The 23,958-nt window shown below is 37.5% G+C and overlaps 1 long non-coding RNA gene across 1 annotated transcript in view; it reads right to left on the reverse strand.

Moving 5' to 3' along the window:
* The window catches only part of LOC101671541, a 62,703-nt gene extending 39,685 nt beyond the window's left edge, over nucleotides 1–23,018 (reverse strand). Inside the window, exons 1-3 of the long non-coding RNA XR_001177494.2 lie at nucleotides 22,892–23,018; nucleotides 20,184–20,395; nucleotides 10,806–10,902 (exon numbers count right to left, since the gene is read on the reverse strand). This is a non-coding gene — a long non-coding RNA (uncharacterized LOC101671541). The remainder of the gene's footprint in view (nucleotides 1–10,805; nucleotides 10,903–20,183; nucleotides 20,396–22,891) is intronic.
* Between the last annotated feature and the right edge of the window lie 940 nt (nucleotides 23,019–23,958).

The following is a 23,958-nucleotide window of genomic DNA, read 5'->3' on the forward strand; positions in this document are numbered from 1 at the left end:
TTTTTATTTTAATGGAGCCCAAGTTATCAATTATTTCTTTCATGGATTGTGCTTTTGTTCCTGTATCTCAAAAGTCAACACCATACCCAAGGTCACTTAGGTTTTCCCCTATGTTACTTTCTAAGACTTTTACAGTTGTGCATTTTACATTTAGGGTGTGTGATACATTTTGAGTTAATTTTTGTGAAGCATATAATATCAGGTCTGTGTTTTTGTTGTTATTTTGTAGTTGTTTTTGATTGCAGATGTCTGGTTTCTCCAGCACTATTATTGGAAAACACTATCTTTGCTTCATTATATTTCCTTTGCTTTTTTGTCAAAGATTAGCTGACTATATTTATGTGGGTGTACTTCTGGATTCTCTATTCTGTTCCAGTTTTCTATTTGTCTATTCTTTCACCAATACCACATGATTTTGATTATAGTTTATAATTATAGCTTATAATTATAGCTTTATAAGTCTTTAAGTTGGGTAGGGTCAGTCCTATGACTTTGTTCTTCTCCTCCAATATTGACTTGGCTTTTCTGGGACTTTTGCCTCTTCATATAAAAATTAGAATCTATTGATATCCGCAAAATAGCTTGCTGGGATTTTGATTCGGAGTGTTTTGAATCCATAGAGCAAGTTGAAGAACTAACATCTTCTTTTTTTAAGATTTTATTTTATTTATTTGACAGAGAGAGACACAGTGAGAGAGGGAACACAAGCAGGGGGAGTGGTAGAGGGAGAAGCAGGCCCCCACCCAAGAAAAGGGCCTGATGCGGGGCTCAATCCTGGGATCATGACCTGAACTGAAGGCAGCCGCTTAACTGACTGAGCCACCCAGGCACCCCCAAGAACTAACATCTTGTCAATATTGAGTCTTTCCATCCATTACCGTGGGATATCTCACCATCTACTTAGTTTTTTCTTGAAATCGTTCATTAGAGCTTTGTAATTTTCCTCATACAGCTCTTGTACATCTTTTGCATTAATTTATATCTAAATATCTCACTTGAGGTGCTAATGTAAATGTCAATGTGTTTTTAATTTCAAATTCCACTTGTTCATTGCTGGTATTGAGGAAAGTAATTGACTTTGGCATGTTAACCTTAAATCCTTCAACCTTGCTTTAATTACTTACTAGCTCTAGGAGTTATTTTGTCAATTCTTTTTGTTTTTCTCTGTAGATAATCATGTCATTTGCAAAGACAGTTTTATTTCTTCCTTCCCACTATAAATACCCCCCCCACACACACACTTTTTTTCTTTTTTGGTCTTATTGTATTAGCTAGGACTTCTAATACTATGCTGAGAAGAGCAGTAATTGTAATTCTAATACTATGTTGAGAAGAGCTGTATTTCTGATCTTAGCAGGAAAGCTTCGAGTTGTTCTCCATTAAGTATGATATTTGCTGTAGAATTTTTAAATAGAGTGGAGGAAATGCCTCTATTCCTAGTTTTCTGAGAGTTTTCATCATGAATAAGTATTAGATTTTGTTGAATGCTTTTTTGCACCAATTAATATGATCATATGATTTTTTTTTCTATTGTCTGTTGACAGAAAGGATGACATTTATTGACTTTTTTGAATGTTGAACCAGCCTTATATTCCTGAGATAAATCCCACTTGGTCATGGCATAAAATTATTTTTATACATTGTTTATTTGATATGCTAATATTTTCATGAGGATTTTTATACCCATGTTCATGAAAGTTTGTTTGTATCTATTGTTTTATTTTCTTTTAAGTCTTTGTCTGATTTTGGTATTAGGGTAATGTTGGCCTCATGGAATGAATCAGAAAGTATTCTATGTTTCTGGAAGAGATTGTAAAAAATTGGTGTAATTTCTTCCTTACACGTTTTGTAGAATTTAGCATCAAAATTACCTAGGCCTGGTGTTTTCTGTTTGGAAGGTTATTAATTATTGATGCAATTTCTTTAATCACAGAGGTTATTCAGATTATCAATTTCATCTTTTCTGAGTTTTGGAAGATTGCACCTTTTAAGGAATTGGTCCATTTTATCTAGGTTATTAAATTTGTGGGCACAGAATTGTTCATAATGTTCTTTTATCCTTTTAATGTTCACAGGATTTGTACTGGTTCCCCCCCCCCTTTCATTTCTGTATTACTAATTTGTATTTTCTCTTTTTCTTCATTGACCTCACTAGGGACTTACTGATCTTACTGATATTCTCAAAGAACCGGCTTTTGTTTTTGCTGATCTTTCTCTGTTGATTTCCTGTTTTCAATTTCTTTGACTTGTAATTATTATTATTTTTCTTCTGATTAGTTTGGATTTGTTTTTCTTTGTCTAGTTTCCTATGGTGCAAGCTTAGATGATTGATTTTAAAGCTCCCTTCTTTCCTAATATATGTATTCAATGCTATAAATTTCCCTTCAAGCACTGCTTTCACTGCATCCCACAAATTTTGATAAGTTGAGTTTTCATTTGAATTTAGTTCAAAATATTTTAAATTTTCTGTTGAGATTTCTTCTTTGATCCATGTTTTACTAGGAAGTGTACTGATTAATTTCCATGTATTTTGTGATTTTCCAGTTATCTTCCTGTTACTGATTTCTACTTTAATTCCATTGTGGTCTCAAAGCACATCTCTATTATTTTAAATTTGTTAAGCTGTGTTTTATGGCCCACAACATGGTCTATATCGCTGAAAGTTCCATGTGCTTGAGAAGAGTGTGTAATTTGCTATTGTTTAGAGATGTCAACTATTTCCAGTTGATCGATGGTGCTATTGAGTTCAACTATGTCCTTACTGATCTTCTGCCTGCTGGATCTGTCCATTTCTGATAGAAGGATGTTGATGTCTCTAACTAAAATAGTGGACTCATCTATTTCTCCTTGGAGTTCTATTGCTTTTTGCATCATGTATTTTAATGCTCTTGTTAGGTGCACACATCTTAAAGGACTGTTGAATTTTCTTGGCAAATTAATGCGTTTTCCTTATATAAATTCCCTCCTTATCCATGATAACCTTACTTGCTCTGAAGATTGCTGTGTCTGAAATTAAAATAGCCACTCCTACTTTCTACTAGTGTTAGCATGGTATATTTTTCTCTATCCCTTTATTTTTATTCAATATTTGTCTTTACATTTAAACTAGGTTTCTTGTACACACCATATAGTTGGTTCTTATTTTTTGCTATACTCTGACAATCTCTGGCTTTTAATTGTGTATGTAGACCATTAACATTTTAATTGATTATTGAGGTAGTTGGAGTAATGTTTACCATATTTGCTATTGTTTTTATTTGTTGCCCCAGTTCTTTGGACCTATTTTCTCTTCCACACTTCTGCCTTTCATTACTTTAATAGGGCATTTTATATGATTCCATTTTCTCTCCTTTCTTAGCATATCAATTATACTTTTCAAAAATTTGTCTTCATTGTTTCCCTAGAATTTGCAATCTACAATTAACCCAAGTCCACTTTCAAATAACAATACACCATTTCTTAGGTAGTGTAAATACTTTATAATAATAAAATATTCCTAATTCTTCCATACTATGCCTTGTATCATTATTATAACTCATTTTATTTATACATATTTATGTAGGTATAGATATATCACACATAAACATACATAATTTAATATGTTGTTGCTATTACTATTTTGAACAACTGTTAGATCAGTTCAGGAATGGAAAAAATAAAAGTTCTTATTTTACCTCCACTTAGCCATTTTTGAATGCTCTTCTTTATTTGAATCGAAGTTTCTGGCCTATATCAATCTTTCTAAAGACTTTTAACATCTTTTGTAAGACAGATTTTCTGGCAACAAATTTCCTCAATTTTTGTTTGTCTGATAAAGTCTTATTTCTTTTTTAACTTTTGAAAGATAATTTCACAAGTTACAGAATTCTAGGCTGGTGGTTTTGTTTTGTGTTGTTTGTTTGTTTTTAGTACTTAAACAAATTTTATTTCACTCTCTTCTTGCTTACATGGTTTCTGAGGATAAAACTAATTCAGTTATTATCCTTACTTATTTATAGGCAAGGTGATTTTTTTCTTCTGAGCTTTTTTGATATTTTTTTAATCATTGATTTTCCTAATTTTAAATACGATATGCTTAGGTGTAAGTGTTTTTTGTTTGTTTTTGCTTTGTTTTGTTTTGGCGTTTATCCTGCTTGGTGCTCTCTAAGCATCCTGGATCTGTGGCTTGATGTCTAATATGAATTTGGGGAAATTCTCCATCATTATTGCCTCAAACATTGCTTGTGTGCCCATGGTTCCTCTATATTTGATATTCCCATGACCTATGTTAAACTTTTTGTATTTACCCCACAGTTCTTAGATATTCTGTTCTTTTTAAAATATTTTTATTATTGTATTTGATGTACAATGTTATACGGGTTTCAGGTATACAACATAGTGGTTTGACAGTTCTATACATTATGCAGTGCTTGCCATGGTAACTGTGGTCACCATCTGTCACTGTACAATGTTATTAAAATATTATTGACCACATTAATTTTTATTCCTGTGACATACTTATAACTGGATGTTTGTACTTTTTAAATTTATTCTCTTTGCTTTTCCATCTTAAAGTTTCTATTGTCATATCCTCAAACCCAGAGATTCTTTCCTCTATTGTATCCACTCTGCCAAATAACTTACCAAAGAAATTCATCATTTGTTAGTGTTTTTGGCCTCCAACATATCTTCTAGATTCTTTATTAACACTATCATCTGTCTGCTTACAATAACCATGTATGTTGTCTATTTTTTCCAGTAAATCCCTTATCATAGTTTTAAAAAAAAATCCTGACCTGATAATTCCAACATTCTTGCCATTTCTGACTCTGGTGGTTATGTTCGTTTAGTGTTGTCAAATTGTGTTTTGCCTTCTAGTACTCCTTGTCATTTTTTTTTTTTTTAAGATTTTATTTATTTATTTAACAGAGAGACAGCGAGAGGGAACACAAGCAGGGGGAGTGGGAAAGGGAGAAGCAGGCTTCCCACAGAGCAGGAAGCCTAACATGGGGCTTGAGCCTAGGATCCTGAGATCATGACCTGACCCGAAGGCATACATTTAATGACTGAACCCCCCCCAGGCACCCCACCTTGTCTTTTTTGTTGTTGTTGTTGAAAGGTAGGCATGGTGTACTGGATAAAAGGAACTGTCGTAGATAGGCCTTTAGTAATATGCTGGTAAGGTGTTAGAGGAGGAGAAGCATTCTACAGTCCTATGATTAGGTCTCAGTTTTTTGTACTGTACTCCTGGGCTATGAACTTCAACAGTGTTTGTCAGTACCCCTACTCCACCACCTTAGGTAGTACACGATGGCTAGAAGGAGCTAGAGTTGGGCTTATCTCAAGTCTGGTAAAACCCCAGTAGAGGTTAGGCTCTGGTAGAATAGTTTCACCTGAGGGCAGGCCTTATTAAGAACAGAATGGTCTGGCGTATTTAAAAATGGTTCCTTTTCCTCCACCCCTATCAGAAGCACAAGGTTTTTTCTCCGATATAAACCAAAAGGACCTGGCCGAGCAACTGCAGGTAAACTTCAGAAAAGTTTGGGGGTCCCTCTGTGACTGAGTTTTACTGGAGTTTTTAACTCTCAGCTTTGTCCATGCCAAGCCTCCAACAATTTCTCAATAGTAGTTCAGGTTTGCCTACCTTGGTCCTGGTTCGGGTGGAGGTTTTTGCTCTAGTAAGTTGTGATTTTCTGTACTTACCAGCCTTTCCAGTTTGAGGGGCATTCGTTTGTGCTTCAAATTCATTTCTCTGACAAATCTGAGAAGAGTTGTGGATTTTTTTTCAGTTTATTCAGATTTTATTGTTAGGATGGAACCGTGACTTCTAAGCTGTGTGCATACCAAATGGGAACATGGAAGTCTAGAAATCTACTTTTCAAGTTGAGTCTGATAATTGGGTTTGGGAGTCTTTGACTTTTAAACATTAAAAAAGGGAATATGATTTGGTTTCTGAGAAAACCTATGAATTTATAAATTTATAGAACAACCTTAAATATAAAACTGGTAAAAGTGGAGGCTGTTCTGTTTGGAGTGTGTGTGTTGGTGAGGCAGGGACCCATTGTTTTGTCCTCTCAGACAGACCCTCATCTGGTGGCAGTCCCAAATGCCTTGCAGAGTCCTTCCTTCATTGACCCTTATGCTCTCTCTAGCGTGGAATAAGCAAACTATCTCTGAAAGCTCTAGGAGATGGTTGCATATGTATGTGCATGAGTGTCCTACCAAGGCAAGGAAGGACAGCACCCAAAGGGGCACGGACTTCAGGTATCAGGCCTAAAATTGCTACTGGGAAGTGGAGGGGCAGGAAGGTGACACAGTTGGAATAGAAGTTAGAAATCTCTTTGCTGGGCAAAAAAACCTTTTGAAATGTGCCCCCTTTAAACGTTCCTGCTGGTGCAGGGTATTATTTAGTTAACCCAGCCTAAGGGGATGTTTTAAAGGTGGAGGATTGCCCTAGTGATGAACAAATATGAGAAATAAACTTCCAGTGGGGCTGGGTTGCAGGCTGACTGTGATTTCCTGATGATCTATAACAATGGTTATTCACTAACAGCTGGCGCATGTCTCCCTCGGACAAAGCCACTGGGAAGCGCAGGCGCTCAGATTGGTGAACCAGAACGGTTTCCCTGGTAACCGTTAACTAGCACGTGTTTTATTGTTTCCAACTGCTTTTCCTGGGGTATTTGCAGGTGGTGGGAGATGCTTTCTTAAAGAGGGGTCATAACCTCATGAACTTTCAGATGTTGCAACAAATTGGGGAACAAAACATTTTTTTTCTCTTTCAAATATATTAAGTAAATCTTATTACATAGTATTTTCAAGACAGATGCAGCCCAACAGTTTTTCTATTTTGCCATTATTTCCAGATGTTACCAATTTTAAAGTCAGAGTTCCCTTTTGTGATTAGGATCTATAGGAAGGCAATGTTAGTGATGTGTATGGCAGCAATATATTATTTAGGTCTTTTTGGGGTGTATTCTGCTTCTACATTTTGCTATAAAGTGGGAAAGCCAACCATAAAATCTGACTGTATTTTTAGCTGGACTTCTAATGGTTCATATATTTTGCCTCTTCATTAATTTAGCTCAATGTTTTTTTTTTTTGCCTTTCCTGGAAGTTTACTTTTTTTTCTTTTAATGCACCAGAAAATTTCTAGTGTTGCTATAAAATACAAGACCAAATAAGGTAAGACTTGGTCATGTTAGAATTTCCTTCTATATTTATGTGACATATTTTTGAAATGATCAGTTAATTTCCAGATAGATAGCTCCCCCTTCTGTCTGGTTTCTAGAATTCGCATCTTCTGAAACCACAGATGGAAGATGTGTTATGTATCACAGAATTAGTAGCTTGACTGAAGGTAAACCTAGTTACTATCTGTTGAATGGCAAATTCATGATTAGAGTATGGAGGGTGTTCCACTGTAATTGTTTGGTTTAAAATAAAGTCATAACCCCTGTAAATGCTGGGTGGAAGTAAATGAAAACATTCTTTTAAGTTAATATTGAACAGATATTCCTGGAAAAAAAAAGGAAGCCCTCATCGATCGCTTGTCTGAACTCTATTTGAAATACCTGGACTTTGGTCAGATAAGCATTTGTCACTTGATTTGCAAAGAATTCAAACAATACCCCAACTCAAGTCTTTTCTTGAGCCTAATTCACAACGCCTTTTCTTGGAAATGTTACTCATGGGTTTTCAAACCTGCACCTATTTGTAAATTACATCAGTGACATTCAAATGCTCTCCTCCAGGACCTTAGAATGTTTAAAAGGCTTTTTTTTTTCTTTAAGTATTTAAAAAATATCTTTGTTTCCTTGGGTCCAGGTTAATCACTATAAGCAAGAGTTAGGGTTCTGCTCTGAAAATGAACACAGAAAAATCAACAACCTAAACTCGTAGCCATAGAACAAAAGAGCTAAGAAACTATTTATGATGATGAGGGCATTTACATACATTTGTTTTTGTTTCTAGAGATAAAGTGATAAATTTTCACTGCAGAGGAAAATGTAGATTCATTGAGACTTACCCTTCTCATTCCCTCCAGTGGCAAGTTTTTATATGACCCTAATCATGTAAATATGTGTGTGTGTGTGTGTGTGTGTGTGTATAAATACGTATATATATATATACATACATATATATGTATGCATATACATATATATGTATATATATAATGAACACTGTTCACAATTCTTTGCTTTTGTTGGGACAGACACACCTGAGTGAGAGTTCTCATTTTCCCTCACACAGGCCTACTGGTATCGTGGCATTGTTGTCTTAGTTTCATTCAAGGGGTGTAAGGAATGATTTGAGCATAGTGGAATGAGAATCAGCAAACAATCGATGACCAATATTGGAACACTGAGGCATACATTTAAACTTTTAAAATTACATCCTCATCTCTCAAATAATGCTCCAAGTCCTGAAGTACATGGTAAATCTCATTTGGAGTGAGGGACTGTCAGAAATGAGTACACTGAATTCAACTTCCCCCTCCCCAGCACTGAGCCCAGGAAGGGTAGCTGCCTTGCTGAGGGTCCTGGAATATGGTGGTGACATAGATGTCTTTTTCTGGTTCATATCTGAGTGCTCTTTTAGCCAAACCACACGCTCTGCAGTGGTCAGAGAGTTCTTTACTATTTGGCTGTGGCTCTACAGATAAGACTTGTGAGATTTCTTCCCTTCTCCCAGTGCACATACTCTCCTCCCCTATCATTTCCCAGCTTGGCATCCCAATGACTTAATAGCTGAGTGACTTTGGACTAGTTAATCAACCTCTCTGTGCTTCAGTTTTCACTTCTATGAAATGAGGCTAATAATAGTGCATTGCTCATAGAATTAATACCAGAGATAGGCATGACACTGTGTGAGCATATAGTAAGCCCTTGATAAATATTGGCTATTTTTATTGCTATATTTTTCTACCATTCTTTATCTAGTATGTACTGTGGTCTTCATTTACTCTGTAGCATGCAGTAATCACTTTCTAAAACAACTGAAGATTGTTTACCCCCATGTTCATAGCACATTATTTACGATAGTAAGTGTGGAAGCAACACAAGTGTTCATGCATGGATGAATGGATAAATAAAATGTAATATATACATATACTAGAATACTATTCAGCCTTAAGAAAGGATACTTGGACACATGCTATAACATGGTTGAATCTTGAGGATATTATGTTAAATAAGCCAAATAAGAAGGCAAATACTGTATGATTCCCCATACATGAGGTAGCTGGAGTAGTCCAATTCAAAGAGCTAGAATGGTGGTCGGCAGATAAATGGTGGTTGGCAGAAGCTGGGGAGGTGGGCATAATGGAGAGTTGTTTAAAGAGGACAGTCTGAGTTCTATAAGATGAAAAAAGTTCTGGAGATTTATTGCACCACAATGGGAATGTACTTAACACTATGGAACTTCAGATTTAAAAATGGTTCAGAAGGTAAATTTCATGTTGTGTATATTATTGCAATTTAAAACTTTTAAAAAATAAACACAATTGAAAGGTAAAGAGCAATTAGAGCATATTAGTTACATTGGTCGACCCTGGACATTCTAACTTTTTGGTCCCAGAATTCTGGGTCATTGCTTTGGGTTCAAACGGAGAAAGTTTTGGGGTTAAGTGTGTGATAGTAGGTCACAGGCATTTTAGTTCTGTTTTCTTCCTCTAGGATTGCTGACTTCTTGGCAAGGATGATCTTAATTTCCAGGGCCTTATAGTTTATGGACTCAGATGAAATTACAGAAGCACACTGTGCCCCTCCCCCAGACATATGAAGAAACCCCAGAGACTTTTCAAAAAATGCAGACACATGAAAAGCAAACTTGATTGAGCAAGTTTACCATTAACAAAAATGTCATGGGGAAGGGGATGGTATAGGCTGTTAGAAAGAAGCTTAGAAATCACTTTATTGAACAAAGCAAGCAGGTAGAGAAAAAGAAGAAAATTTCATCTGGGTTTAGGATTTCTTTTCAAAATTCCTATTTATCCTTATTGTCTACAGAGATGATGAAAAGCATCCTACAGTTCAAGGATAAAAAGCAAGCACGACCAGAAATGAGTTTATGCTAAATTGACATTTGATAATTTCTTGTCATAATCTGATATAAAAGTTATATCCCTTTTATTTCAGTTCATGAGTTCCTTTTATTAAATTTTAATACCCTTTTAATTTCAATTCAGTAACATTTACTGAATTTACTATATAGTATCTTAGGAGAATTCTGGTTGGAGTTTAAAAATAAAAGCTGAAACCTTTTTTTAAAAAAAATGTTTGAAGTAATTGAATTTACTGGAAATAATAACATTTCTCTTTCCAAGTTACATTTCCATTATGATCATGGAACTTACATAAACTAAATATTTGCAGAGGAAAATTCTTCAACTATATTGTAGCAAGACTGTCTTCTTTCGGACATGCTAGTAAGTCACCACCCAAGTGGATGGGTTCGCTCAAGCCAGCTCAAAAAATGGACAAGATAGGTACTTTTACAGCTTCTCAAAAAGAGCAATGAAAATGCTTAGTAATAGGCCATCACTAAAGTGTGTCCAGCTATGTCACTTTTAAAATGGCACATTTTAATTTTACTTTGTTCTTATGAAATAACAATGGGAAGTTTTACTTTAAGTGTTATAAGTTGTACACTGACATACAATTATTAGATTATTCAGGCACACTACCACAATCCTAATTTAAGCATCCTCTTAATAAAAAGCCTGGATTTATGAATCCACTAACTGGCCCTTTATTGGAATCCAAAGAGGTCAGTAACAATCTGGAAATCACAAAATACGTGTGAAGAAAAACCATAAGACTTACCAAGAAAAACAGCTATAACAGCGTCAGACAAAAGGCCAATTTGATGACATTATTCAGTCTTTCAGTCTCCACTACTTATTCCGACCATCTGAAGGCTCTAGACGTAGTTGGGGGGAAAAAGAGGGTGGTTTTAATAAAAGCTGCGAAAGGTGAGAAACGGACTTTGACAAACACAACTAAAAACATTTCTGTATTTCATAATAGAAACATTTTCCTTTTCATTCTCAATATCACTAGTTGAATAAGTCCCCACCACTGCAAGGATTTGTAACAGAAACATTCTTCCCTTTTGAGAGAGCGAGACATTAAGTGCATTTAAAAAGGTTCACATTTAGCTTTTAACCAAAAGCGAACCTTTGGTGGCTTTCCAATCCTTTTCAAGTCAAGAAGCCTTAGAGAGAAACTGAAGTGTAAGAGATTAGATCTCGGCCTACCTCTTTTCAGCCCTTGAGAATTCCTTTTCCAGGTAGTTTCTCAAATAGTGACGCTATATCGGAACTCTCAGTTCTTCTCCTTGGAAGTTATTAAATCAGCAGAAAGACGGACAATAATGGCACATGAAATCTAAGTTTTGTATAGGAAACGGACAGGCAGTCTACACTTTGTTATTCACTTGATAGACAGAGCCATTTTGACAGCCCTAACCTTGGAAACCACAGGTCCTGCTGAGCTCAGCAGGAGTCAAGCGCTGAGTACCATCTGTCAAAGCTTTATTTCCCCCTCCTTCTTATCCACGCGTTTACTATAAGATGCTGAAAAGAGCACTGAATGGAAAGTCGGCTACCTACAGTTAAACTTGAGTGTCTTGTAACGCTAATGTTGGGGTAAGAAATTCCCTTTGCAGTCTACCAAATTTGGGTGAACTGAATTAGGTATGCTGTGTCCTTTCTTAGTGGCTCTCCTCTGACAAAACCATGGGTTGAGAAACCGTTTAACTGCACTCCAAACAATCATGCTACAAAATTAGCAAATTGCACCTAGTTACGGTTTTTGCCAACTCTGTGGCTAAAATCATGGATGGCTTGGAAAGTTCTCAGTTCTAAGGATTTGTGGGTTTTTTTCTTAATGTAGCTTAATTAAACCTGTATAAAACAACAAATTTGCTTCTTTCCCAAAGGTAGACTTTAATGAGCTAACCTCTTGCTTCATAAATAAAATCCTAGAACACATAAATAAAATCTCCCCCTCTGTGTGGCATAATCAACTCTTAAAAATTACCAGGCCTAGTCATAATAAAAATCAATTAAATCATGTTGCACTTGTATAAAAGACGATGTCTCAACTGATAATAAAGGAGTCAGAAGTGGCATTGCTTTTAAGTGCTACCAAAATGCTACCTAATTTTTGAAGTACACACTTATTTTGCATTAAAATTTTTGTGTATTTAATGAGTAATTTTAGGTGTCTATTTGAAATCTTTAGAATACCCTTTCTAGCATTCACAGTTCATTCAGAAATTTAGAAACTTTCCATAAACACAGAATCATAAAATAGAAGTTTTGAATTTAAAAGTTGAAGAAACTTATCTTTTTTAGAAGTATTATTCCAAATTTAAATTTTCAATTAAATTTTATGCTTAATTCTGACATATTCTTTGTTTTATCTAGTCTTTCTTCTAATTTTCCTAAATGCTACAAAAAGAAATTTAACATAGTATATTGTAATAATAATACTATATACACTATATGTACTAGATTTATTATATTATAGTAAGTATATTCATTGTTTAGTGGGTAATTTACATTGCAAAGAAGACATTAGAAATTAAGTATTTTAGTTGATTACACAAGTATGTACTTTTTACATTTTATATTTTATCCCATGTGCTATATGTATGTTGTGCAGAGATTTGAGACTCTTACACATAAACGCTTAAAATGCTTAATGTAAAATATTTTTAATAAATTTCACACCCAGGGGATGATTTTTTAATTTGAAGTGACCAAGAAATGATTTACTTTGTAGTGTCAAAACTAGTTAATGAATAACAAATTGTTTCTAATTATTGCCAGATTGAATTTTTGTGCATCAGTTTCACAAGACACTTAAGCCTTATATTCTTTCATGAATACATGCAGAAATGCATTTGAACAAAGTCTGAACATGTAATACTTGAGTTGGGACTTGGTCCCTTTTCTGAGCTTCCCTCACCAGCCCTTGTTCCTTGGAGGGACTGAGCGCTTTCAGGGGCTGAGAGAGGAAGCTGACTTTGCAGACAGACAGGGCCCCTGCTCCATAAATACATAAATACGTCTTCCAAAGGTCTTTTAGTGCCTGAAATCCTTTCTCCTGGGGACAGGAAACAACTTTTACCACACTGAGAGAGAAAAATTCGAAGACAAATGCCCCCAGGGAAAGACAGCACGTGGATTTAAATTAATCTTGCTGACAGTTATTCTAGGAGCAAAAAGAAGCAGAAGAGAGCAGGAGGGGAGGCCCTCCAGATGGAGAAGGGGGAAAGGAAGAGAGACAAAGTGGGTCTTCCTCAGGGATTCCCCTAAGGGCCAGTTCAAGTGTCCACAGAGTCGCCTTGCTTGGCGTAATACACGCATAAGTTTTCTTGAGTCTCACTGTTACGTTAATTGTCAAATTATCAGAATCTGAGCGTTCAAGGGATGTCAAGGATCATTTAGTGAAACTGCATTTATAGAAATGAGGAAATTAGGACACAGGTAAGCCTACTCTATAGTTTATCTGAATCTTGGCTAAAAAGTTGTTTCAGTGTGATTCGACTGGGTTTAAATCCTTCCAGAGAATTTAAATTAATAATTTGCTTTCCAGTCTGTCAGTAACAATTACACCCTGTATTTTCTATTTTATGTATATATTTATACCATAGCTGTTTCTAAAAAGGGTGGAGGCAAGTCATGTTTATGCTGTAATTTGGAGTTTATGAAGGGCTTTTTTTTTTTTTTTAAAGATTTTATTTATTTATTTGACAGAGATCACAAGTAGGCAGAGAGGCAGGCAGAGAGAGAGAAAGCAGGAAGCAGGCACCCCACGGAGCAGAGAGCCCGATGTGGGGCTCGATCCCGGGACCCCAGGATCATGACCTGAGCCGAAGGCAGAGGCTTTAACCCACTGAGCCACCCAGGCGCCCCTATGAAGGGCTTTTTTGCCTTGACTTTGTTACTGTCTTAGTTGATCTGGCATAATAGTTTTTCTTTTTTGTGGCGGGGTGGGAAAGCGGACTTTAAACGTCGTTTGTTATTTCTGTAGTCCAAGTCTCCTGGGTTTATTTGAGCATGTGTTAGCTGTACAGTTCCATGGCAGTCTGGGGAATAATTTTCATTCAGAATAATATTTTGAATAAATTCTGAGTAATTCGGAATAATTTCAGAATAATATTTATTCAACAAAGATTTATCAAAGACCTGCCATGGGTGAAGAATTGGAGATACTAAGAAAAGCCTCTGCATTTCTACATTATAGCAGGTTATATAGAGGCTACATTATAGCAGGCAGTGTGACAATGACAAGACATACAGAAAAGTGAATTACAGACTCACACAAATATTATGAAACTACCAGTGCACTGAGTGGCATGAAGGAAAGGGACATGAAGGGGTGAGCAGGTGCCACAGGGTAAGTTTTTCCTGTGGGACAGGTCTGCAAGCCTCCCTGATGGAACTGAGGCACCTCGGAGAAGCGCGGAAAGAAGAGAGATACCCAGGCAGAGGATGCATGAGCCAGTGCGAGGACCTGCGAGAGAGCTGTGTGAGGGCAGCTTGGAACTCAAAATGGAAAGTGACAGGGGAGGGCCAGACCCCACAGAATTGTGTGAACTGTGCTAGGGATGATGGGGGTCTATCTTAGGGACAACTGGAAGCAAATGGTTTGCAGTAGGGTAGAAGTGTGGTGACCTGACTAGATTGGGTTTTGAGATGGCCACTTTGCCAACAATATGGGGAAAGTTTGGGCAAAAGTGGAGTCGTGGCTGAGAGGGGCTGGCTTTCTTGCTGGGTGAGCAGTACCAAACATGTGTCCGCACTGCACAGATGGGACAGCCGAGGGCTGAGAAATGATACAACCAAACTCCGGGTCCATGTCTCCTGATTTCTAGGACAAATATTGCTGGCACCTTTATCTCACCTTGAAGCGTAACACAGATTTCTGTTGTTTAGTGCTTGTCCGCTGAAAATGATGCTGCCTCAGGGGTGTTTGAGGATACCATGCGAGTCCACACCCTTCTGCAAGACAGTCTCGTGTGGTGGCAGTCTGTAAGGGTCACCACAATTGGGAGCTGTGTCTGTCCCCATCTTGACAGAAAAATGGAAAGTCCCTCCCTGCCCCTAGTATAGTTTCTATCTCTGTGTGGCCTTTTTAAAATAGAACCATATGGGTTAATAAGACCCTATTTTCATTCTTACAAGAAAGCTTCAGGGTACATAGATCGTATGTGCAGTGGAGTTTCAAAGAGGCTAAGCATTGTGTGTCCTGGTTTCCTCATCTGTAAAGTGGGGGTGATTATATTCTCAGAGGACTGAATGAGCCAGGCTGATGAAGCTTTCAGCACAGCCCCAAGAACAGACAGCTCTGTCATGTTCATTCTTGTTACCATCCATGGAGTTCAGGCCAGATTTAAGGATACTTTGTAATAACTGTATTAGTTCTCATCATTACTACATTTGTTTCCATGATAATTATTCTAAAGAGATAAAGTAATTGAATAACTACTGAAAGTTTAGGAAAAAGTCACCTATATCCTATTTATCCTGATAAAACACGAGAGGTTTCACAAATGTTTTCCATTGTTTTCTAGAAGTATACCTGTCTTGACATAGTGGAATTGTAATGTTGCCACAGTTTTATAACCTGCTTTTCCTCTTGACAGTATACCAGAATTTTTCATGCTGCTGCCAAGTCTTGGCAAATATGTTAAATGAGCAACTGTTCCATAATTTAATTAGCCACATATCCTGAACAGAGAGCATTTTGGTTGCTTTCAGTTTTTTTCTATTATAAATAATACTGTAATCATCATTTTAGTACATGTAAAATTTTCTTCCTTGGGAATATTTTCCTGGGATACATTTCCAGAAATTTATAAATTAGAACTTGAATATTTTTTTTTAGTATTTGGTACTTACTGCTAAATCATGGCCCTACTCTTTTATTTTTAGTTTAATAACTTTATTTTATAAATGTCCTTTGTTTTGTTTGGCTTCCAGCCTATTTTTTAAAGAAGTGATTTGTTCAAAGTTACGAGGGTGAATAACAGTAGAAACAGTACTTGTAGTCTTCTTTCCGTTATACCAATGATACCAATAGGAAAAAAAAATGAAGTTCTCATGGCCCAGATGTGAAAGAGCCATTCCTTAGGACTAGCTGAAGCAGCTGAAAAGACAAACATCCAAGATCTGGAAATTTTGAGTTGTACCCCCTGTCATTTACTGTTTGACTTTGGTCTTCTCAATTATAACATAGATGCATTGGCTTCCATACTGCACCAGAGTGCTCTTGGAGCAGTGTAAGCCACTACACTGGTGTAGGGCAGACCTTGCTCTCTGAATCCTGAGCACTGAGTTGCTCTAAGAAGCTGTAACATCGTGCAGTTCAAACTTGGATCTGCATAACAGTCATTTGGGGATCTGGTTAAAGATTTATTTATTTATTTATTTATTTGAGAGAGTTTTTTTTTTAAAGATTTTATTTATTTATTTGACAGAGAGAGATCACAAGTAGGCAGAGAGGCAGGCAGAGAGAGAGGAAGGGAAGCAGGCCCCCCACTGAGCGGAAAGCCCGATGTGGGCCTCGATCCCAGGACCCTGAGATCATGACCTGAGCTGAAGGCAGCGGCTTAACCCACTGAGCCACCCAGGCGCCCTGGGGATCTGGTTAAATATAGTTTTCAAAGGACTAGGGTAGGGTTGAGGTTTAACTTTTTTTTTTTTTTTTAAGTAGGCTCCACCCTCAATGTGGAGTCCAGAGAGGACCCTGAACTCAGACCCTGAGTTCAAAGGCCTGACTTAATGTTAAGAATCAGATGCTTAACTGACTGAGCCACTGAGGCAGCCTGCGATTTTACATTTCTAACAAGCTCCTAGACAGTGTCTCATGCTGCTTCTGCTGGTCCATGGACCACACTTGAAGAAGCTGGCCCAAACAGCCACGCTGAGTGGTGGTTCACTCGCACAGGTGACTATGTCCACATGCAGAGCACCCTGCCCACAGAGCGATAATCCAATAGTAGTTGGCCAGATGCTCCCGAGGTGGGGTCTAACATGCTGGAACATGTGGTGTGTGGATATTCCTTACCTCTTTGTAGAGGAAGCACTCTGATCTGTTTCCTCTTCAATGAGGGAGACTCCCTGAACCTAGGCATGTCCCCTTTCCTGAGATGTGGTAGGAAGTGGAAAGCAGTAACCTGGAATAATGGAGTAATATGGAAAGGTCCTAGCCTTTTATTATTATTTCCCTTATCTGAATTCAAACCCAAGAATGAATTTTTCCATCCTTGTTTTACCTTGGTGGCAATCTCACCAAAGTCTCCTTAAGAGCTGACAGAGAAAATTTGCCAGCAGCAACTTAGAAGCCATAATGCATCGTTACAAATCTCTCCAAACATCTGCTGCATGAAAAGAAGCAAGATCTTGCAGTGGCGGAGGGCAAGAGGGCATCTCCAAAGTGGGATGTCCCAAGGCTGCTCTGAGGCCGCCCTTTCTCTGCAAGCAGGCTGCCCTGGGAGGCTCCAGCACCTGTTCTTACACATTCCTGCTGGCTTCTGTTGTTTGCAGTTGCTGTCAAAAGCCTCCCAGGGGAGGGCTGGGAGGAGCCTTGTCAGGGAATAAGAAAAGCCTGGAGTGTGGCAGTTGGCCTCGCAAATGCGAGGACGTTCACAGTCCCAGTAGGGACCCTCTTTTCCCTTTTCACATCACCACATGCCTCTTGTCAAAGGGAAATCCTTTGAGTTTAGGTACTGCAGCAGAGAACTGTTTCTTTGAAACTAAGGTGATATTGATAGCCTAGTTCCATTTTTTCTAAACCTGAGACGCCAGGGGCAGGACCTGGAGGTACACAGCCTTCGGCCTCATGGAGTTGCTGCCCAGAGAGCCGGCCAGTACCTTTTCAAGAAGGAAGAAAAGATCCCGAGGTTGGCGCACAGGAAAAATAGTCCACCTGCAAATTTGACTTGAGCCTTGAAAGAGTAACGAAACTTTTGAAGAAACATTCAGAGGGAGGATATAATAAATGTATTTTTATTTTGAATTTTTGTCTGAAAAAACCTCCTTGGGAGGACCACACAGTTCCTTCAGTCCAAGTGCAGGTGGCTCTGTCCTTGAATGTCATTGTAAGTCTGCATCTTAGGATGTGCGAACAGTTTTTGATATAATGAAGACACAACTTTGGTCATTTTTTTGGTGTTTATCTTTTTTAAGATTTTATTTATTTATTTGACAGACAGAGAGCACAAGTAAGCAGAGCAGCAGGTAGAGGGAGAGAGAGAAGCAGGCTCTCTGCCAAGCAGGAAGCCCGATGTGGGGCTCCATCCCAGGACCCTGGAATCATGACTGGAGCTGAAGGCAGCTGCTTAACCAAATGAGCCACCCAGGCGACCCTTTTGGTATTTATCTTATTGTAAGCAGTAGTGAAGTAGGATTCTTGGTCTCAAATTAAAGGTTTTTCTTCTTGTTCATTAATCATCAGAGTCTCAGTTTAAAATTTAAAGCACAGAAAATGCAGAAAACAGCTTTCAAGGGGATTCTTAGCCAACAGGTTTTATATGATTAAAAATTAGCTCCATAAAAGATACATTTTGGCAAGCTAAAAGATAATGTTTATAGCTTTAAAATGCTGCCTTTCCTTTGCATGAACATCTCTCAATATAGGACAAAATGAAGTTACAACCTGTATTTCAGAATACAATTTATTTATTAAAAAACGTAATCCCTATCAGGGTCCTGAATTTTTTCACTCAATATTAATATGATTGTCTTAGTTAAGTTTTGATTGAGATAAAAGTTGTTTGAGCTATGCAGGCTTTTGGGGCCTTTAAAAACCTAAATATCAGGACAATAGTAACATAAGCTTATTTACTTTAACAGGATACAGTTTACGTTTACGAACTATATTCAGAGTAAATCTGTTTTAAGCAAGAAACAAAAGCTCTGCTTTGAAATGTTCTTCTCTTTTGTCCAAGTATAATCACCGAGTTTTGGTTAAACTGATATATATTAAATCCTCTGGTTCACTTGAGGTTTTACATACATTTTAAAATAGAATAACCTTGGTGCCTGATCCTAGGGTCCTGGGATCAAGTCCTGCATGAGCAGGAGGCCCGGGCTCCCTGCGCAGAGGGGAGCCTGTTTCTCCCTCTACCTGCTGCTTCTGCAGCCGTGCCAGTGCGCCACCCACTCCCCCACCCCTAATTGCACAAGCTTTCACTCTCTGACAAATAAATAAATAAAATCTTTTAAAAAGTAAGTAAAGTAGAATTATCAATAGGTAATTATTTCATTAGATAACTGTGAAATGATGTCTTTTACATCAAAATCAGGTCACTTGGCTACTAAAGAAATCACTGTTTTCCTTTAGGGTTTTAAAATTCTGTATTATTAGCATGCCGATATTTTAATATAAATTATAAATACATGATTTTAGGATTGCTAAATTGCTAATGAATGTAATATAAATTTGAAAAGTGTTTTTGAGGGGTGCCTGGGTGGCTCAGTCATTAAGCATCTGCCTTGGGCTCAGGTCATGATCCTTGGATGGATCCTGGAATCCAGTCCTGTGTCGGCTCTCTGCTCAGTGGAGAGCCTGCTTCTCCCTCCCCACTTCCCCTCCTTGTGTTCCCTCTCTTGCTGTCTCTCTTTGTCAAATAAATAAAATATTTTTTAAAGTGTTTTTGCAACTGGTATTCGGGAATAAGGCAATCTGGTTTTCAAAATGTCTGATTTTAGCTATTGTAGAATTTCACAGAAGTCCATGTGAAAGATCCATATAATGAAAATTCAGAAAATCTGATTGCCTTCCTCACAGGCAACTGTTGAAATACTTAAGATTAAAACTGTCCACCTAAAAGCCTGTGTATTTTCAGTCTTCTACAGATACAGGAATGTCTTCTGCCAGAGGAGATTCTAAAAAGTGTTTTTGCAAGGCTCTTCCAGAGGACATTGCTCTGTTTCAGCTCCCTCTCACCATCCTTTGGGAGTGGGAGTCATGGCTAAAAGCTTGGCTCTTAACTGATAGCAAATGGGGGAACTCTCCAAATTTAGGGTAATCTGATCCCTTGTTAAAGGAGACCTGAAATACTTCCAACTCTTGCTTGTTCTTGAAAAGAGGGCATAAACAGCAAGTCTTTCTTTCAGCCTCTCCAAGTTCCTCTTGCTCTTTGTGAAAGCCAGCAGTGGGAGATTGACTCCAAATGGGACTTACCATTTTGGGGAAGGAACTGGAGCTGGTGGATCTCGAATCATCTGTATCTACTATCCTTTTGTCCAGAGGTGGGAGCACCAGAAATCCTGCTGGATGGAAGCCTGATTCTGGAGGAAAGGTGCTTTCAGAAGGGAATGCCCCAGTAAAAGGACGTCTTGTCTATATGGGCAGCCATGGAACCTTCACATTTTTTAGATTGTTTTGGAGGAGCTCTGAAAAGAAAGAAATCTTTCATTGTAGGAAAAAGTGCCTATACTCTAGTGTGAACTACCTAAACCAAATTTAGTTTTTTGGTGACAGTAAAAATAATTTTGGCATTGTACTGCCTAAAACGTGTATATTTTTGAAACACCTTGAAAGCACACATATTCATTGGTGAGTTCATGTGGTAAGAGACTTATAGAAACTCTTGAATATGTTCTATCGGTAAAATCCTGTTTTGTGGCTTATTCAGCCTGTAGAACAGATTGCTCCCGCAGAGTATCTTTCCTAGCAATGTGTATTGTCATTTATTTGAATACGTCTTGTGGGGTTAAGCACTTCTGGTATATTTTTCATGCCAGAACCTAAGGAAGCAACAGAGGCCCGGCATGATGAAGCTGATAGAGGTCACCAGATAAATTTACATGGAGAGGCAAGTCTCCAGCTTTAAGCAAATGACTTATCTGTAATGTGATGCAAGTACAAAGACTGACCTTTCAAATGTTTGTTGGGCTTCAAGTGTCCGGAATGATCAATATGTACATTATTGTTTATATTTTATGTTCCCGATCCCATTAATGCATGCCTACGGAGTGCCGGGACACCATTAGTTTCTGATACTTCTGCAGCTACTGGGTGGCATTCATCAAACAGAAAGGCAGCACTTACTGACTTGTGACAGTTTTTGAATTTCTCGAGCTCAACATTTCATGAGCTGCTTATCTCATTTTGGTAAGCAAGGCCTTTATTGCTCTGAAGCCTCCTCAATTAAATAGTAACGAACCCATTTGTTTAAGGCAAATCTTTAACTTGCAGACTCATTAATTTCTCCGTCGTTGAGTGTGGGAAGATGTGCTCTTGGGCAGGGGAGAGCAGAGAAGCTTGGTGCAGTGATTGCTGGGTTGGGGGGCTGGGACTGTCTCTAACTGGCTTGGACCAGTGGCCTTGGACTCTTTTTCTTTATTAACATATAATGTTTTTTATTAACATATAATGTATTAACATATAATGTATCATTTGCTTCAGGGGAGTACAGGTCTGTGAATCCTCAGTCTTCCACAATTCCCAGCACATGGACAGGTCTCTTAATGTCCCTGAGCTGGTTCTGCAATGGTGAAGGGGGGGAGGGGGTAAGATAATCACTAACGTCCTCTCCAGCGTGGACATTTAGGAGGTAATGGAATATCAGTACGCAAATACGTGAGGAGCAGTGCAACTTCACCAGTAAGTGCAAAACTGAGATGTGGAGAAATCCTTCAGCCACCCTGCCTCCCCTCTGAATAAGGATCTGCGGGAAAGCTGCGCTCCACCTTATTTACCCAGAACATAACAGACTCCTTGTGGGTGTCGGGGAGACAGGTATTTGTGAAGCGAATATAGCTGTAACAAAATACATATAAACACAGATCTACTTGTATGTAAATAAATACATAAAAAATATAAATATACGTAAAAACAAATGTAAATATATAAACACCTCACAAATATATGCAATTATATGTATACAATTAGACAAAGGCCTATAATTACATATATGTATGTGTATATAGGTGTGTGTATATGAATATATATATATATTTATTTATTGATATAGAGGGTCATCTTTTTTTTTTTCTACTTCATTTTCTCCCATTCTATATACCTTATTCTCACCCTACCCTAAAAATGCTCAAAGTGAAAAGGAACACCTGTTATTGGGGCACAAGAGGAACACTTATTCATTGAGTTAGTTAAGGTACTCACTTCTGTATTAATTAACTCTCTCTTTCTAGGGTTTTATTATTGGAGGGTCTAATGATTTATAATTAACCATCCATGGTCCAATAAAAAAAATTGTGAATTGATGAATTGGTTTCTAAATTCTCCGTGTTATCGACAAGTTGCTGCATCACTGAAGCTGTAAGACATGTCGTCCATTATTAACTTTGATGGCATTAAAAAAGATAAATTAGATCTTTAAGGTAGAAATGAGTTCTCACAAAGCCTACCCTTGTAAGTGGACATGGTCTCAATTTTCCCTGAATTTTATCCCACTAATATTTGTTTAAGTTTATTCTGGTTTCACTTCGATTTTATTCATTGTTTAGTAAACATTAACTGATGATAGAGCCTCCTTAATATGAATAGATAATAGATAATCAATGCGTAATGCAGTTTAAGTGATAAAATACTTTTGCCAGGAATATGAAACCTGCCATAAGGACTGGAAATGCCTTATTTAAAAAATTAAAATTTACAATGAACATTTTAGAAAGTAAACCTATCTCTTCAATGTACAAAAAGTTAAATTTACTTTTAAGACAACAGTACTAGAAAGGAAAATATACATAAAACATACTATTTCTAAGGCACATATAAAGTATAAACATACTTTTAAGAATAAACTAGCATCTTTTGAGCTCTGATAGTTTGTGCTAGGACAAAGGTAAAAGGCAATAATAAATTCAAAATAGCATTTGAAATTTGAGCTCAATAGTTGATTTATTACAGAGGGAAAATGTTCTTACCTGGGCTTTTGCAAAAATCCTTATTCTTACTATTGTTTACTCCTCCAAGCTAAAACAGTCTTTTGTTTCATAGCCAGAATCTTACTTTTCTAACATTGCCCATTAACGGCTCTGCTATCTGCGGCAACACAAGATGTGTTGGGGGAAAAAAATGACTTAGGCAAGTTTTTAATACCTTAAATTGGACCCGCCTTTTATCCCACAATCCCTTTTGTGTGTCTCATTATTGATCAGACATATGCTGTTTTTTGAAGCCTGGGAATTACCAGGGCAGTGTTTTATTCGACTGTTTATCTCTTTAGCAAAATTGTTGCCATCTCTGACCTTTCAAAAATGTTTATGACAAGGTGTTTGCTGTTAATTGCCCACAGGAAGGAATGAAAAGTCTCCCGGTTAGATTTTGTATTTACCAGAAGATTAGGTTTTCTTGCAAAATCAGTCTTAGAGGAGGCAGATTTGGGTGGTTGTTTTTCCTTTTACATAGCAATATTGCTTGAAAAAATTACTGTTTTTCTAATTAGCAGACCTATTAATAGCATGAGTAGAGATATGGCTTCATATAAAATATGCAATAGCTTTGCTGGCCTACATCTGTTTTCATACCTAGTGGAAATGCAGGAATAGAAATATAAAAGCACAGGCTAGAAAGGACCTTAAAGATCATCTAATTAAATTCATTTCATTTTGCAGCTTGCATAAAGAAGTTAAGGCACTTGGCTTCTGTCCCTTAGCCAGTGAGGACCACTTCAAAGGTTGTTGACCCCCAATCTAGTGTTTTATCACTGTCCATACGATGCAAAGCTCTACACAGATGTTGGTAATTGTTCTGGCTTGGGTTGTCTTCATGGAGACAACAGGTTGCTTGAAGTCCATGTGGATGGGCCAATTTTTTTAGTTACTTACAAGATGGGGAGGCATTCTCTATTCTTATAAAGCCCTCCCTGATTTGGTCCACTTTGCCGTCATTTCTTACCCCTCTCCTCATCATCCACGATGCCCCAAGCACGCTACCCTTTCTTCTGTTCCCAGGACCCTCTCATGTTCTTCCCCACCTTGGCTTTTTTTCT

This window comes from Mustela putorius, unplaced genomic scaffold (assembly GCF_011764305.1).
Source record: "Mustela putorius furo isolate JIRA1106 unplaced genomic scaffold, ASM1176430v1.1 tig00000224_pilon_pilon_pilon, whole genome shotgun sequence".
NCBI lineage: Eukaryota > Metazoa > Chordata > Mammalia > Carnivora > Mustelidae > Mustela > Mustela putorius.